Source organism: Salvelinus namaycush, unplaced genomic scaffold (genome assembly GCF_016432855.1).
Source record: "Salvelinus namaycush isolate Seneca unplaced genomic scaffold, SaNama_1.0 Scaffold880, whole genome shotgun sequence".
Taxonomy (NCBI): domain Eukaryota; kingdom Metazoa; phylum Chordata; class Actinopteri; order Salmoniformes; family Salmonidae; genus Salvelinus; species Salvelinus namaycush.
The window spans coordinates 39,060-54,882 of record NW_024061620.1 but is presented as its reverse complement, the minus strand read 5'-3'; the positions used below and the strand labels follow the sequence as shown (position 1 = coordinate 54,882).

General features: G+C 39.8%; 2 non-coding genes and 2 pseudogenes across 2 annotated transcripts; all 4 read right to left on the bottom strand.

Moving 5' to 3' along the window:
* Window positions 1-3,219: 3,219 nt before the first annotated feature.
* LOC120043264 lies at window positions 3,220-3,368 on the bottom strand (annotated as a pseudogene).
* Window positions 3,369-4,052: 684 nt separating this feature from the next.
* On the bottom strand, window positions 4,053-4,170 carry LOC120043249. Its single transcript, XR_005476374.1, has one exon. It is a non-coding gene; the product is annotated as a 5S ribosomal RNA (ribosomal RNA).
* A 5,341-nt stretch (window positions 4,171-9,511) lies between these two features.
* On the bottom strand, window positions 9,512-9,661 carry LOC120043262 (annotated as a pseudogene).
* Window positions 9,662-10,355: 694 nt separating this feature from the next.
* Window positions 10,356-10,474, bottom strand: LOC120043248. Its single transcript, XR_005476373.1, has one exon. It is a non-coding gene; the product is annotated as a 5S ribosomal RNA (ribosomal RNA).
* Window positions 10,475-15,823: the final 5,349 nt, after the last annotated feature.

Sequence of the window (15,823 nt, the reverse complement as noted above, 5' to 3'; positions counted from 1 at the left end):
TACCTGTGTCGATTCTAAGCTTCCTGGAGCAACCGGAAGTGGTTAAATCACCCTAAAAGTGTTTGCCATAGCCAACCTGCAGTTTGAGAGAAATAGTGCATTCAGCCCTATGTAAATCAGTCAATTTTTAACATACAGACATAAAACTCAGGATTCTGTAAAAGCATACTCCAGTAATGATAAGTGTTTACTTTTAGCTTCCTGTGCAAACCGGAAGTGCCTTAATTGGTGTCAAATGGGCTGTTTCAAAGGGATAAAAATGTCAAATCTTTCCAAAACTTCATATATGTGAATAGACAACCCTCCTGAACTGTAAATCAGTCATTCATCCCATCAGATTAAAAAAAAAAAAAAAACACACCCACACAGAAATGATGGAGGGACACACTGAGGGCTAAGAGGCAGACAGTGCCTGTAGTAGTTAGTTTTGTTCCAACTTTTAAAGAACCGTCAGACCTAGAGTTCTGAAACTTTACAAACCTGTTCTAGACCTCAGGTCGATTGTGCACGGTGAGTTATGTGGCTCTAGAAGGTTCTCAGACCGATAAACAGCCTCGTGTATTTGCAATGTTTTCAATTCATTTTGAGCTCAACGAAACTGGCGACATTTAGAAAAGTCCCAGAGTCTCAAGACTAGGTGCATTGAAACCGGCTCGGTCCATAGAGATGGACCTCAACGATTCTGTCCGATTGCTCATTCAAGCACCCCGTAGCAAGGCATGGAAAAAAGTGGATTTTCAGCACCAATTAGGGTTTTGCTCGGGCACCGAATGACCTATCGAGCCGAAACTTGGGATTCCAGGTCGCCTCACATAGGGCTAAACATAATGTGAATATTGGACCCGCAGCTAGAACATAACTACGTATTATTTGTTTTATTATGTTTAAATAGAAGGCGCTGTGAATTTTGGCCTGCTCTGAAATATGTGATAGTTGGCTTCTAAAGGAGTTGGTAAAAGTGAGTTTGGTGTCAGATGGTATCAGTTTGGTGTCTGAATATATCTAATTGACTGATGGACACCGACTTGCTACTTGACTTTTGTACATTTGCAATATGTTTCAACCGGGGGGTACCATCACAAAAAGCGACATGATGAAATTTAACACAACGAGCGATGGAGAGGAACCACTATCACTGCCCGGCCATCCTGAGGTCATCAGGACGTGACTTTTGCATTTCTAAAGTATTTAAGAGAATGTACGTTACATTTGCAATATGATTCAACATCACATCATATTGCAAATGCACGTTAGATTTGCAATATGATTCAACACATCATATTGCAAATGTAACAGTGTGTGTTATGTTTGCAATATGATTCAACACATCATATTGCAAACGTAACAGTGTGTGTTATGTTTGCAATATGATTCAACACATCATATTGCAAATGTAACAGTGTGTGTTATGTTTGCAATATGATCCAAACATCATATTGCAAACGTAACAGTGTGTGTTATGTTTGCAATATGATTCAACACATCATATTGCAAATGTAACAGTGTGTGTTTGCAATATGATTCAACAGTGTGTTATGTTTGCAATATGATGTGATGTTTTTCACTGTTGAATCATATGCAAATGTAACGTGCATTCTTTAAATAAACCCTATGTGGGTTATGAATGTCTTATGAACCTGTCTTCAATGACAATCCATCAAGCCACTATGAGGTCTACCTGTGTTGATTCTAAGCTTCCTGGAGCAACCGGAAGTGATAAAATCACCCTAAAAGTGTTTTGCCATACCCAACCAGCAGTTTGTGATATATAGTGCATTCAACCCTTTGTAAATCAGTCAGTTCTTAACGTATAGACTTAAAACTCAGGATTCTGTAAAAGCATACCCCGATCAGATAGGTATTTACTTATAGCTTCCTGTGCCAACCGGAAGTGCCTTAAAATGGGGTCATAGGTGCTGTTTCAAAGGGTTAAAAAAGTCAGATCTTTCCAAAACTTTAAGTGTGTGATTAGGCAACCTTCATGAACTGTAAATCAGTCATTTCTCTAAACAGATGTCAAAGAAAAGCTCACACACACACACACAAGTCCAAACTGTTCGTGCACCTGGTATTTTTTTGGGGTTACCAGGTGCCATGTTTCAAGATGGTTGAAATTGCATTTAGGGAGCATCCAGACCTCCATACCCGCTCTGGGAGCACTATTCTACGGCCAAAAATCAATGGGGGCTGGCCTGAGTGTTTATGGAGGTTTTCACAAAAACTCAGAAAATATTCGTTTTTTTTCTGGAAAATATTTTATGTTTTTTCTTCTCGAGTCAATGGGGTACGGCCTGAGTGATTTATGGAGGTTTCCAAACAAAGTCAAAAAATATTCTATGTTCATGTTTTGGGTTACCAGGCGTCATTTTCAAAAACGGTTTTAAATGCTTTTAGGTGTCATCCAGACGTCCATGGGAGCACTATACTATGGCCCCAAATCAATGGGTGCTGGCCTGAGTGATTATGGAGGTTTGGGGGGTGATACGTTTTTTCTAATTTATTCACATTTTTGACTTCGTATTAAATCAGATTGCAAATGCACAAAACATATTCCTTAAGTACAAGTAAACATTTATAAAAAATTATGACAGTAAAATGTGACTAAAGTATTTTCATACAGTTTTATACATGTGTAATTGACATAAAATCGAAAGAATTTCAAAAAACGGTCCAGAAAGCACTTTTTTAAAGGGGGTGATAAATTTTTTCCAAATATTTGACATTTTTGACTTTTGACTTTGACTTCCTATGAAATCACATTCCAAATGCACAAAACATTCCTTAAGTCCAAATAAAAATGTCCAAAAAATTATGTTAATAAAATTTGACAAAAGTATTTTCATACAGTTCTTACACATGTGTAATGACATATGAATTTGGGTAGCATAAGGGGTGATAAGTTTTTGCCAAACTTTCAAAATTTCAAATTTCAAAATATGACTCTTGGGTCTTGACTTGCGTTACAGTAAGCCTATAAAAAATTAAGATGGAACACACTCGCCCACTATAGGATTTTTGGGGTGTTACACAGCTCATTTACAATATGGCATTTGTCATCAACTTTGGACGAAACAGCGCCGGATGTAATGTGAAATCCCACACAATCCCATCGTGTATATGGTCCGCTCGTGCCAATAAGTTGCCATGTTATTTTGTACAATTGAGGGGGGACTTCCCTTACAAAGATATCAGGGTACAGCGCAAACGACCACTACCATAAATTTTGCAAACGACCACTACCATAAATTTTGCATTCGAGATTCCCACATTTGGAAAATTCAAAAGGGGTCAGCCCAGCCAGAGTGGAATGGCTGAGCCCACACTGGGTCAACCACCTTCTTGATCACAGTATCTCTTCTGCTTAGTGGAGGGCAAGTCTCTCCAGTGCCAACATTTTCCGCTAACGGGAACCACTTTTGTTGTGATAATATCATATCACATCGACCTGCGTTAAATGCCGTTTAGGAATGCACTTGCACACAGAGTGGTGAAAAAGTAGTTTATTTTGTTTACTATATATATCAGTGAACCACTAGATCCCATCATGCAACACTGTCGAAAAAAATCACCAATTACTTTTTAATATCTTAACTATCTGATATCACAAATGTTTGCGATATGACGAAATACAATCACATTCAGACACACACACACACACACAGACAAATGCATGAAAACCAATTGATTTATTATCGATAACATCTCAGATTCTCTTGTGCTTTTGATTTACTCCATAAAAGAAGGGTTGTAATTCCAACATGGAAAACAGGGCCATCAGACACCAGTCCAGTTCCACTCTCACCAGCTTATTTCCTTTGATCATTTGAACAGGGCGAGGGAGCACAGAGCACACACAAGCTGCATTCAGTAACAAATATTCTTATTTGTCTTATGCATAAAAGGCAGTTGCCTGACAACACAAGGAACTTTGATCGTATTAAAAGGGCAGGGGAGACTAGCCCATAGAAGCTGCATTTAGTCAATTCAGCATAAATGCTTACTACAAGCGCGTGTTGCTGATGAAATAATGCCACACCCCCTAGTGGACAAAAGGCTTACAGCACCTGGTATTCCCAGGAGGTCTCCATCCAAGTACTAACCAGGCCCGACCCTGCTTAGCTTCCGAGATCAGAAGAGATCGGGCATATTCAGGCTGGTATGGCCGTAAGCGAAGGTACATCTCTTGGTACACCATATAAAGTCAAAGTGAGTCTGATAAACAGACATTGCATTCTCACCAATTAGATAAGCAGCTTGAACTTTGGCTCACTCAAAAAGTGGAAGAAATTACATATACTGTAGCCATCACTTTTTAGCACAGATAGTTGGATGAAATACAAACAAACCTTGCAAACATTTCTAAGCGAGGGCACATATTTCAGCCTTGTGGGAAAAAACGGACAAATACAATGACTTCTGACAAATACATCATCAGCAACAGTTTCCCATGCAGCTATCCTACTAGCCACAATAAATACACAAAAGCTCTGGATGTTGAAAACCTATTGCATTGTTCTGTGCTAAGGAGGAACGCATGTATGGACAATTTCATATTGGAAGCGCATGGGGCGCGTATGACACATCATGACCGGGGGGGTTAGAGTGGCTTCTCAACTATCTCTTGATTGAAGTACCAGCGTGGCATAAATACAATGCTGCATTTCGCAACATAATGTTTAGACAAAATGCCAACAATGTTTTGCTACAAACAAATGTTTCCACCTTTCGATTGGTCCACAAAGTCTCTTTCACAACTGACTTCAAAGATCTCCATAAGCACAGTCGGTTGACTCAAGTCATCCTTAAGCCTGCCGCCAAGCAACAGTTTATCATTAACATACCTTAAGGGAAGTGTGAGACGGGAGCCATATGATCGGTGAAGATTCTCCCATTGCGAATGTACGGTCCCTTACTAGACGTCCGACTTCGTCTCAGAAAATCGCGGACGGCGTCGGGCCGAGGGCGGGGGGGAGCTCTTTCAGGAAGTCATCGAAGAAATCGTCTCGGACGTTCGGTCACCGTTTTATAAAAATAACAAATTTTTGACTTGGACTCCGCATTCTCGAAAATTCCCACAAGGGGGCAAATAAATCATATTGCAGGCGCACGAACACGGGGCAAACGAGCGCGGCCTTTTCTCCTAAACGGAAAATATTTCGAAGACGAAACTCGGCGAGCGTAGGTTTGGAGTAAAGGGAAGTTGGCCCCGAACAAGATGGCGTCGAGGCCTCTGCGCTTTTTGAGTTATGGCCATTTTTCTGGGATTAAAGGTCAAAAACGCAAAGTAGGGTGCAATTTGACCGCTTCACGTCAAAGTACATAAGCATACGGTGTCAGGAAAAAAAGAACCAGCCGTTTATCTATCGTAATTTAAGAGAAATCGTACATTGTCCATTTGGTGATGTTCACGAAGAGGAATTTTTTTTCAAAAAATTCACAGATCCAGTTGCAGTTTGTTCACACGAACATTTTTAAAGTGGGTCTCGAAGCTCTGCGAGAATTCTGTGATTTTATGTGATTTTATGAAGTAACACACACTCATTTAACCCTCTGTTAATAAGTCAGTTCTTAACATAAAGACTTAAAACTCAATATTAAATAAGAGCCTACCCCAAGGAGGGTATGTGTTCACGTTCAGCTTCCTATGTCAACTGGAAGTACCTTAAAATGGTGCATAGGGTCAGGTTTGAAGGGTAATAAAGGTCAGATCTTTTCAAAACTTCACTTGTGTGATTAGACAACCCTCATGAAGTGTAATCAGTCATTTTTCCCAACAGATGTCAAAGAAAAGCTCTCTCACACAAACACACACACACAAAAAGGAAGGATGGAGTGAAAAAGTACGGTGCTTAAAGACACACAAAGCCTGCAATGGCATGACTATTATCTCCAGGCCGTGCCGAGTTCAACGAGATGCCCCGCTTGACCGTAGCTCGCTCGGTCTGAGCGCAGCGACCGTTACAAGAAAATGGACCCAAATGACCTTTTGACCTCATGTCAATTTTATTTGCTTTTGGGAGACAGAGAGAGAACCGTTAAGGTTAGAAGCACAATTTCACCTCAGGAATGTTCTTAAGGTCCTCCCGATCTGTGCAAGCCTAACCTTGACCTTGTGGCATTAACCCTTAACAGTTAAAAGCTGGTGTTTACATCAAACAATTTACAATGACATGTCGCTCCATAGGAATACATTGACTGCACCTCTCAATTCAACCTGAAGCCTATGTGGGTTATGAATGTCTTATGAACCTGTCTTTGATGTCAGTCCATCAGGCCACCATGAGGTCTACCTGTGTCGATTCTAAGCTTCCTGGAGCAACCGGAAGTGGTTAAATCACCCTAAAAGTGTTTGCCATAGCCAACCTGCAGTTTGAGAGAAATAGTGCATTCAGCCCTATGTAAATCAGTCAATTTTTAACATACAGACATAAAACTCAGGATTCTGTAAAGCATACTCCAGTAATGATAAGTGTTACTTTTTAGCTTCCTGTGCAAACCGGAAGTGCCTTAATTGGTGTCAAATGGCTGTTTCAAAGGGATTATAAAAATGTCAAATCTTTCCAAAACTTCATATATGTGAATAGACAACCCTCCTGAACTGTAAATCAGTCATTCATCCCATCAGATTAAAAAAAAAAAAAACACACCCACACAGAAATGATGGAGGGACACACTGAGGGGCTAAGAGGCAGACAGTGCCTGTAGTAGTTAGTTTTGTTCAACTTTTTAAGAACCGTCAGACCTAGAGTTCTGAAACTTTACAAACCTGTTCTAGACCTCAGGTCGATTGTGCACGGTGAGTTATGTGGCTCTAGAAGGTTTTCAGACCGATAAACAGCCTCGGTGTATTTTGCAATGTTTTCAATCATTTTGAGCTCAACGAAACTGGCGACATTTTAGAAAAGTCCAGAGTCTCAAGACTAGGGCATTGAAACCGGCTCGGCCCATAGAGATGGACCTCAACGATTCTGTCCGATTGCTCATTCAAGCACCCCGTAGCAAGGCATGGAAAAAAAGTGGATTTTTCAGCACCAATTAGGGTTTTGCTAGGGCACCGTAATGACTATCGAGCCGAACTTGGGATTCCAGGTCGCCTCACATAGGGCTAAACATAATGTGAATATTGGACCGCAGCTAGAACATAACTACGTATTATTTGTTTTATTATGGTTTAAATAGAAGGCGCTGTGAATTTTGGGCCTGCTCTGAAATATGTGATAGTTGGCTTCTAAAGGAGTGGTAAAGTGAGTTTGGTGTCAGATGGTATCAGTTTGGTGTCTGAATATATCTAATTGATGATGGACACCGACTTGCTACTTGACTTTTGTTACATTTGCAATATGTTTTCAACGGGGGGGTACCATCACAAAAAGCGACATGATGAAATTAAACACAACGAGCGATGGAGAGGAACCACTATCACTGCCCGGCCATCCTGAGGTCATCAGGACGTTGACTTTTGCATCTTCTAAAGTATTTAAGAGAATGTACGTTACATTTGCAATATGATTCAACATCACATCATATTGCAAATGCACGTTAGATTTGCAATATGATTCAACACATCATATTGCAAATGTAACAGTGTGTGTTATGTTTGCAATATGATTCAAACACATCATATTGCAAACGTAACAGTGTGTGTATGTTTGCAATATGATTCAACACATCATATTGCAAATGTAACAGTGTGTGTTATGTTTGCAATATGATCCAACACATCATATTGCAAACGTAACAGTGTGTGTTATGTTTGCAATATGATTCAACACATCATATTGCAAATGTAACAGTGTGTGTTTGCAATATGATTCAACAGTGTGTTATGTTTGCAATATGATGTGATGTTTTTCACTGTTGAATCATATGCAAATGTAACGTGCATTCTTTAAATAACCCCTATGTGGTTATGAATGTCTTATGAACCTGTCTTCAATGACAATCCATCAAGCCACTATGAGGTCTACCTGTGTTGATTCTAAGCTTCCTGGAGCAACCGGAAGTGATAAAATCACCCTAAAAGTGTTTTGCCATACCCAACAGCAGTTTGTGATATATAGTGCATTCAACCCTTTGTAAATCAGGTCAGTTCTTAACGTATAGACTTAAAACTCAGGATTCTGTAAAAGCATACCCCGATCAGGATAGGTATTTACTTATAGCTTCCTGTGCCAACCGGAAGTGCCTTAAAATGGGGTCATAGGTGCTGTTTCAAAGGGTTAAAAAAGTCAGATCTTTCCAAAACTTTAAGTGTCTGTGATTAGGCAACCTTCATGAACTGTAAATCAGTCATTTCTCTAAACAGATGTCAAAGAAAAGCTCACACACACACACACAAGTCCAAACTGTTCGTGCACCTGGTATTTTTTTTGGGGTTACCAGGTGCCATGTTTCAAGATGGTTTGAAATTGCGTTTTAGGGAGCATCCAGACCTCATACCCGCTCTGGGAGCACTATTCTACGGCCAAAAATCAATGGGTGGCTGGCCTGAGTGTTTTATGGAGGTTTTCACAAAAACTCAGAAAATATTCTGTTTTTTTTTCTGGAAAATATTTTATGTTTTTTCTTCTCGAGTCAATGGGGTACGGCCTGAGTGATTTATGGAGGTTTCCAAACAAAGTCAAAAAATATTCTAGTTTCATGTTTTGGGTTACCAGGCGTTCATTTTTCAAAACGGTTTTAAATGCTTTTAGGTGTCATCCAGACGTCCATGGGAGCACTATACTATCGGCCCCCAAATCAATGGGTGCTGGCCTGAGTGATTTATGGAGGTTTGGGGGGTGATACGTTTTTTCTAATTTATTCACATTTTTGACTTCGTATTAAATCAGATTGCAAATGCACAAAACATATTCCTTAAGTACAAGTAAACATTTATAAAAAATTATGACAGTAAAATGTGACTAAAGTATTTTCATACAGTTTCTTATACATGTGTAATTGACATAAAAATCGAAAGAATTTCAAAAAAACGGTCCAGAAAGCACTTTTTTAAAGGGGGTGATAAATTTTTCCAATATTTGACATTTTTGACTTTTGACTTTTGACTTCCTATGAAATCACATTCCAAATGCACAAAACATATTCCTTAAGTCCAAATAAAAATGTCAAAAAATTATGTTAATAAAATTTGACAAAAGTATTTTCATACAGTTCTTACACATGTGTAATTTGACATAAGGGGTGATAAGTTTTTGCCAAAACTTTCAAATTTCAAAATTTCAAATATGACTCTTGGGTCTTGACTTGCTGTTACAGTAAGCCTATAAAAATTAAGATGGAACACACTCGCCCACTACTAGGATTTTTGGGGTGTTACCAAGCTCATTTACAATATGGCATTTGTCATCAACTTTGGACGAAACAGCGCCGGATGTAATGTGAAATCCCACACAATCCCATCGTGTATATGGTCCGCTCGGTGCCAATAAGTTGCCATGTTATTTTGTACAATTGAGGGGGGACTTCCCTTACAAAGATATAGGGTACAGCGCAAACGACCACTACCATAAATTTTGCAAACGACCACTACCATAAATTTTGCATTCGAGATTCCCACATTTGGAAAATTCAAAAGGGTCAGCTCCAGCCAGAGTGGAATGGCTGAGCCCCACACTGGGTCAACCAACTTCTTGATCACAGTATCTCTTCTGCTTAGTGGAGGGCAAGTCTCTCCAGTGCCAACATTTTCCGCTAACGGGAACCACTTTTTTGTTGTGATAATATCATATCACATCGACCTGCGTTAAATGCCGTTTAGGAATGCACTTGCACACAGAGTGGTGAAAAAGTAGTTTATTTTGTTTACTAGATTATATCAGTGAACCACTAGATTCCCATCATGCAACACTGTCGAAAAAATCACCAATTACTTTTTAATATCTTAACCTATCTGATATCACAAATGTTTGCGATATGACGAAATACAATCACATTCAGACACACACACACACACACAGACAAATGCATGAAACCAATTGATTTATTATCGATAACATCTCAGATTCTCTTGTGCTTTTGATTTACTCCATAAAAGACGGGTTGTAATTCCAACATGGAAAACACAGGGCCATCAGACACCAGTCCAGTTCCACTCCTCACCAGCATTATTTCCTTTGATCATTTGAACAGGGCGAGGGAGCACAGAGCACACACAAGCTGCATTCAGTAACAATATTCTTATTTGTCTTATGCATAAAAGGCAGTTGCTCCCTGACAACACAAGGAACTTTGATCGTATTAAAAGGGCAGGGGAGACTAGCCCATAGAAGCTGCATTTAGTCAATTCAGCATCAAATGCTTACTACAAGGCAGTGTTGCTGATGAAATAATGCCACACCCCCTAGTGGACAAAAGGCTTACAGCACCTGGTATTCCCAGGCGGTCTCCCATCCAAGTACTAACCAGGCCCGACCCTGCTTAGCTTCCGAGATCAGACGAGATCGGGCATATTCAGGCTGGTATGGCCGTTAAGCAAAGGTACATCTCTTGGTACACCATATAAAGTCAAAGTGAGTCTGATAAACAGACATTGCATTCTCACCAATTAGATAAGCAGCTTGAACTTTGGCCTCACTCAAAAAGTGGAAAGAAATTACATATACTGTAGCCATCACTTTTTAGCACAGATAGTTGGATGAAATACAAACAAACCTTGCAAACATTTTCTAAGCGAGGGCACATATTTCAGCCTTGTGGGAAAAAACGGACAAATACAATGACTTCTGACAAATACATCATCAGCAACAGTTTCCCATGCAGCTATCCTACTAGCCACAATAAATACACAAAAGCTCTGGATGTTGAAAACCTATTGCATTGTTCTGTGCTAAGGAGGAACGCATGTATGGACAATTTCATATTGGAAGCGCATGGGGCGCGTATGACACATCATGACCGGGGGGTTAGAGTGGCTTCTCAACTATCTCTTGATTGAAGTACCAGCGTGGCATAAATACAATGCTGCATTTCGCAACATAATGTTTAGACAAAATGCCAACAATGTTTTTGCTACAAACAAATGTTTCCACCTTTCGATTGGTCCACAAAGTCTCTTTCACAACTGACTTCAAAGATCTCCATAAGCACAGTCGGTTGACTCAAGTCATCCTTAAGCCTGCCGCCAAGCAACAGTTTATCATTAACATACCTTAAGGGAAGTGTGAGACGGGAGCCATATGATCGGTGAAGATTCTCCCATTGCGAATGTACGGTCCCCTTACTAGACGTCCGACTTCGTCTCAGAAAATCGCGGACGGCGTCGGGCCGAGGGCGGGGGGGAGCTCTTTCAGGAAGTCATCGAAGAAATCGTCTCGGACGTTCGGTCACCGTTTTATAAAAATAACAAATTTTTGACTTGGACTCCGCATTCTCGAAAATTCCCACAAGGGGGCAAATAAATCATATTGCAGGCGCACGAACACGGGGCAAACGAGCGCGGCCTTTTCTCCTAAACTGAAAATATTTCGAAGACGAAACTCGGCGAGCGTAGGTTGAGTAAAGGAAGTTGGCCCCGAACAAGATGGCGTCGAGGCCTCTGCGCTTTTTGAGTTATGGCCATTTTTCTGGGATTAAAGGTCAAAAACGCAAAGTAGGGTGCAATTTGACCGCTTCACGTCAAAGTACATAAGCATACGGTGTCAGGAAAAAAAGAACCAGCCGTTTATCTATCGTAATTTAAGAGAAATCGTACATTGTCCATTTGGTGATGTTCACGAAGAGGAATTTTTTTTCAAAAATTCACAGATCCAGTTGCAGTTTGTTCACACGAACATTTTTAAAGTGGGTCTCGAAGCTCTGCGAGAATTCTGTGATTTTATGTGATTTTATGAAGTAACACACACTCATTTAACCCTCTGTTAATAAGTCAGTTCTTAACATAAAGACTTAAAACTCAATATTAAATAAGAGCCTACCCCAAGGAGGGTATGTGTTCACGTTCAGCTTCCTATGTCAACTGGAAGTACCTTAAATGGTGCATAGGGTCAGGTTTTGAAGGGTAATTAAAGGTCAGATCTTTTCAAAACTTCACTTGTGTGATTAGACAACCCTCATGAAGTGTAATCAGTCTTTTTTCCCAACAGATGTCAAAGAAAAGCTCTCTCACACAAACACACACACACACAAAAAGGAAGGATGGAGTGAAAAAGTACGGTGCTTAAGACACACAAAGCCTGCAATGGCATGACTATTATCTCCAGGCCGTGCCGAGTTCAACGAGATGCCCCGCTTGACCGTAGCTCGCTCGGTCTGAGCGCAGCGACCGTTACAAGAAAATGGACCCAAATGACCTTTTGACCTCATGTCAATTTTATTTGCTTTTGGGAGACAGAGAGAGAACCGTTAAGGTTAGAAGCACAATTTCACCTCAGGAATGTTCTTAAGGTCCTCCCAATCTGTGCAAGCCTAACCTTGACCTTGTGGCATTAACCCTTAACAGTTAAAAGCTGGTGTTTACATCAAACAATTTACAATGACATGTCGCTCCATAGGAATACATTGACTGCACCTCTCAATTCAACCTGAAGCCTATGTGGGTTATGAATGTCTTATGAACCTGTCTTTGATGTCAGTCCATCAGGCCACCATGAGGTCTACCTGTGTCGATTCTAAGCTTCCTGGAGCAACCGGAAGTGGTTAAATCACCCTAAAAGTGTTTGCCATAGCCAACCTGCAGTTTGAGAGAAATAGTGCATTCAGCCCTATGTAAATCAGTCAATTTTTAAACATACAGACATAAAACTCAGGATTCTGTAAAAGCATACTCCAGTAATGATAAGTGTTTACTTTTAGCTTCCTGTGCAAACCGGAAGTGCCTTAATTGGTGTCAAATGGGCTGTTTTCAAAGGGATAAAATGTCAAATCTTTCCAAAACTTCATATATGTGAATAGACAACCCTCCTGAACTGTAAATCAGTCATTCATCCCATCAGATTAAAAAAAAAAAAAAACACACCCACACAGAAATGATGGAGGGACACACTGAGGGGCTAAGAGGCAGACAGTGCCTGTAGTAGTTAGTTTTGTTCCAACTTTTAAAGAACCGTCAGACCTAGAGTTCTGAAACTTTACAAACCTGTTCTAGACCTCAGGTCGATTGTGCACGGTGAGTTATGTGGCTCTAGAAGGTTCTCAGACCGATAAACAGCCTCGTGTATTTGCAATGTTTTCAATTCATTTTGAGCTCAACGAAACTGGCGACATTTAGAAAAGTCCCAGAGTCTCAAGACTAGGTGCATTGAAACCGGCTCGGTCCCATAGAGATGGACCTCAACGATTCTGTCCGATTGCTCATTCAAGCACCCGTAGCAAGGCATGGAAAAAAGTGGATTTTCAGCACCAATTAGGGTTTTTGCTCGGGCACCGAATGACCTATCGAGCCGAAACTTGGGATTCCAGGTCCGCCTCACATAGGGCTAAACATAATGTGAATATTGGACCCGCAGCTAGAACATAACTACGTATTATTTGTTTTATTATGGTTTAAATAGAAGGCGCTGTGAATTTGGGCCTGCTCTGAAATATGTGATAGTTGGCTTCTAAAGGAGTTGGTAAAAGTGAGTTTGGTGTCAGATGGTATCAGTTTGGTGTCTGAATATATCTAATTGACTGATGGACACCGACTTGCTACTTGACTTTTGTACATTTGCAATATGTTTCAACGGGGGGGTACCATCACAAAAAGCGACATGATGAAATTTAACACAACGAGCGATGGAGAGGAACCACTATCACTGCCCGGCCATCCTGAGGTCATCAGGACGTTGACTTTTGCATTTCTAAAGTATTTAAGAGAATGTACGTTACATTTGCAATATGATTCAACATCACATCATATTGCAAATGCACGTTAGATTTGCAATATGATTCAACACATCATATTGCCAAATGTAACAGTGTGTGTTATGTTTGCAATATGATTCAACACATCATATTGCAAACGTAACAGTGTGTGTTATGTTTGCAATATGATTCAACACATCATATTGCAAATGTAACAGTGTGTGTTATGTTTGCAATATGATCCAACACATCATATTGCAAACGTAACAGTGTGTGTTATGTTTGCAATATGATTCAACACATCATATTGCAAATGTAACAGTGTGTGTTTGCAATATGATTCAACAGTGTGTTATGTTTGCAATATGATGTGATGTTTTTCACTGTTGAATCATATGCAAATGTAACGTGCATTCTTTAAATAAACCCTATGTGGGTTATGAATGTCTTATGAACCTGTCTTCAATGACAATCCATCAAGCCACTATGAGGTCTACCTGTGTTGATTCTAAGCCTCCTGGAGCAACCGGAAGTGATAAAATCACCCTAAAAGTGTTTTGCCATACCCAACCAGCAGTTTGTGATATATAGTGCATTTCAACCCCTTTGTAAATCAGTCAGTTCTTAACGTATAGACTTAAAACTCAGGATTCTGTAAAAGCATACCCGATCAGGATAGGTATTTACTTATAGCTTCCTGTGCCAACCGGAAGTGCCTTAAATGGGGTCATAGGTGCTGTTTCAAAGGGTTAAAAAAGTCAGATCTTTCCAAAACTTTAAGTGTGTGATTAGGCAACCTTCATGAACTGTAAATCAGTCATTTCTCTAAACAGATGTCAAAGAAAAGCTCACACACACACACACAAGTCCAAACTGTTCGTGCACCTGGTATTTTTTTGGGGTTACCAGGTGCCATGTTTCAAGATGGTTGAAATTGCGTTTAGGGAGCATCCAGACTCTCCATACCCGCTCTGGGAGCACTATTCTACGGCCAAAAATCAATGGGGGCTGGCCTGAGTGTTTTATGGAGGTTTTCACAAAAACTCAGAAAATATTCTGTTTTTTTTCTGGAAAATATTTTATGTTTTTTCTTCTCGAGTCAATGGGGTACGGCCTGAGTGATTTATGGAGGTTTCCAAACAAAGTCAAAAATATTCTATGTTTCATGTTTTGGGTTACCAGGCGTCATTTTTCAAACGGTTTTAAATGCTTTTAGGTGTCATCCAGACGTCCATGGGAGCACTATACTACGGCCCCAAATCAATGGGTGCTGGCCTGAGTGATTTATGGAGGTTTGGGGGGTGATACGTTTTTTCTAATTTATCACATTTTTGACTTCGTATTAAATCAGATTGCAAATGCACAAAACATATTCCTTAAGTACAAGTAAACATTTATAAAAAATTATGACAGTAAAATGTGACTAAAGTATTTTCATACAGTTCTTATAACATGTGTAATTGACATAAAAATCGAAAGAATTTCAAAAAAACGGTCCAGAAAGCACTTTTTAAAGGGGGTGATAAATTTTTTCCAAATATTTGACATTTTTGACTTTTTGACTTTTGACTTCCTATGAAATCACATTCCAAATGCACAAAACATATTCCTTAAGTCCAATAAAAATGTCCAAAAAATTATGTTAATAAAATTTGACAAAAGTATTTTCATACAGTTCTTACACATGTGTAATTGACATAAAAATCGAAAGAATTTCGAAAAAACGGTCCAGAAAGCACTTTTTTAAGGGGGTGATAAGTTTTTGCCAAAACTTTTCAAAATTTCAAAATTTCAAAATATGACTCTTGGGTCTTGGACTTGTCGTACAAGTAAGCCTATGAAAATTAAGATGGAACACACTCGCCCACTATAGGATTTTTGGGGTGTTACACAGCTCATTTACAATATGGCATTTTGTCATCAACTTTGGACGAAACAGCGCCGGATGTAATGTGAAATCCCACACAATCCCATCGTGTATATGGTCCGCCTCGGTGCCAATAAGTTGCCATGTTATTTTGTACAATTGAGGGGGACTTCC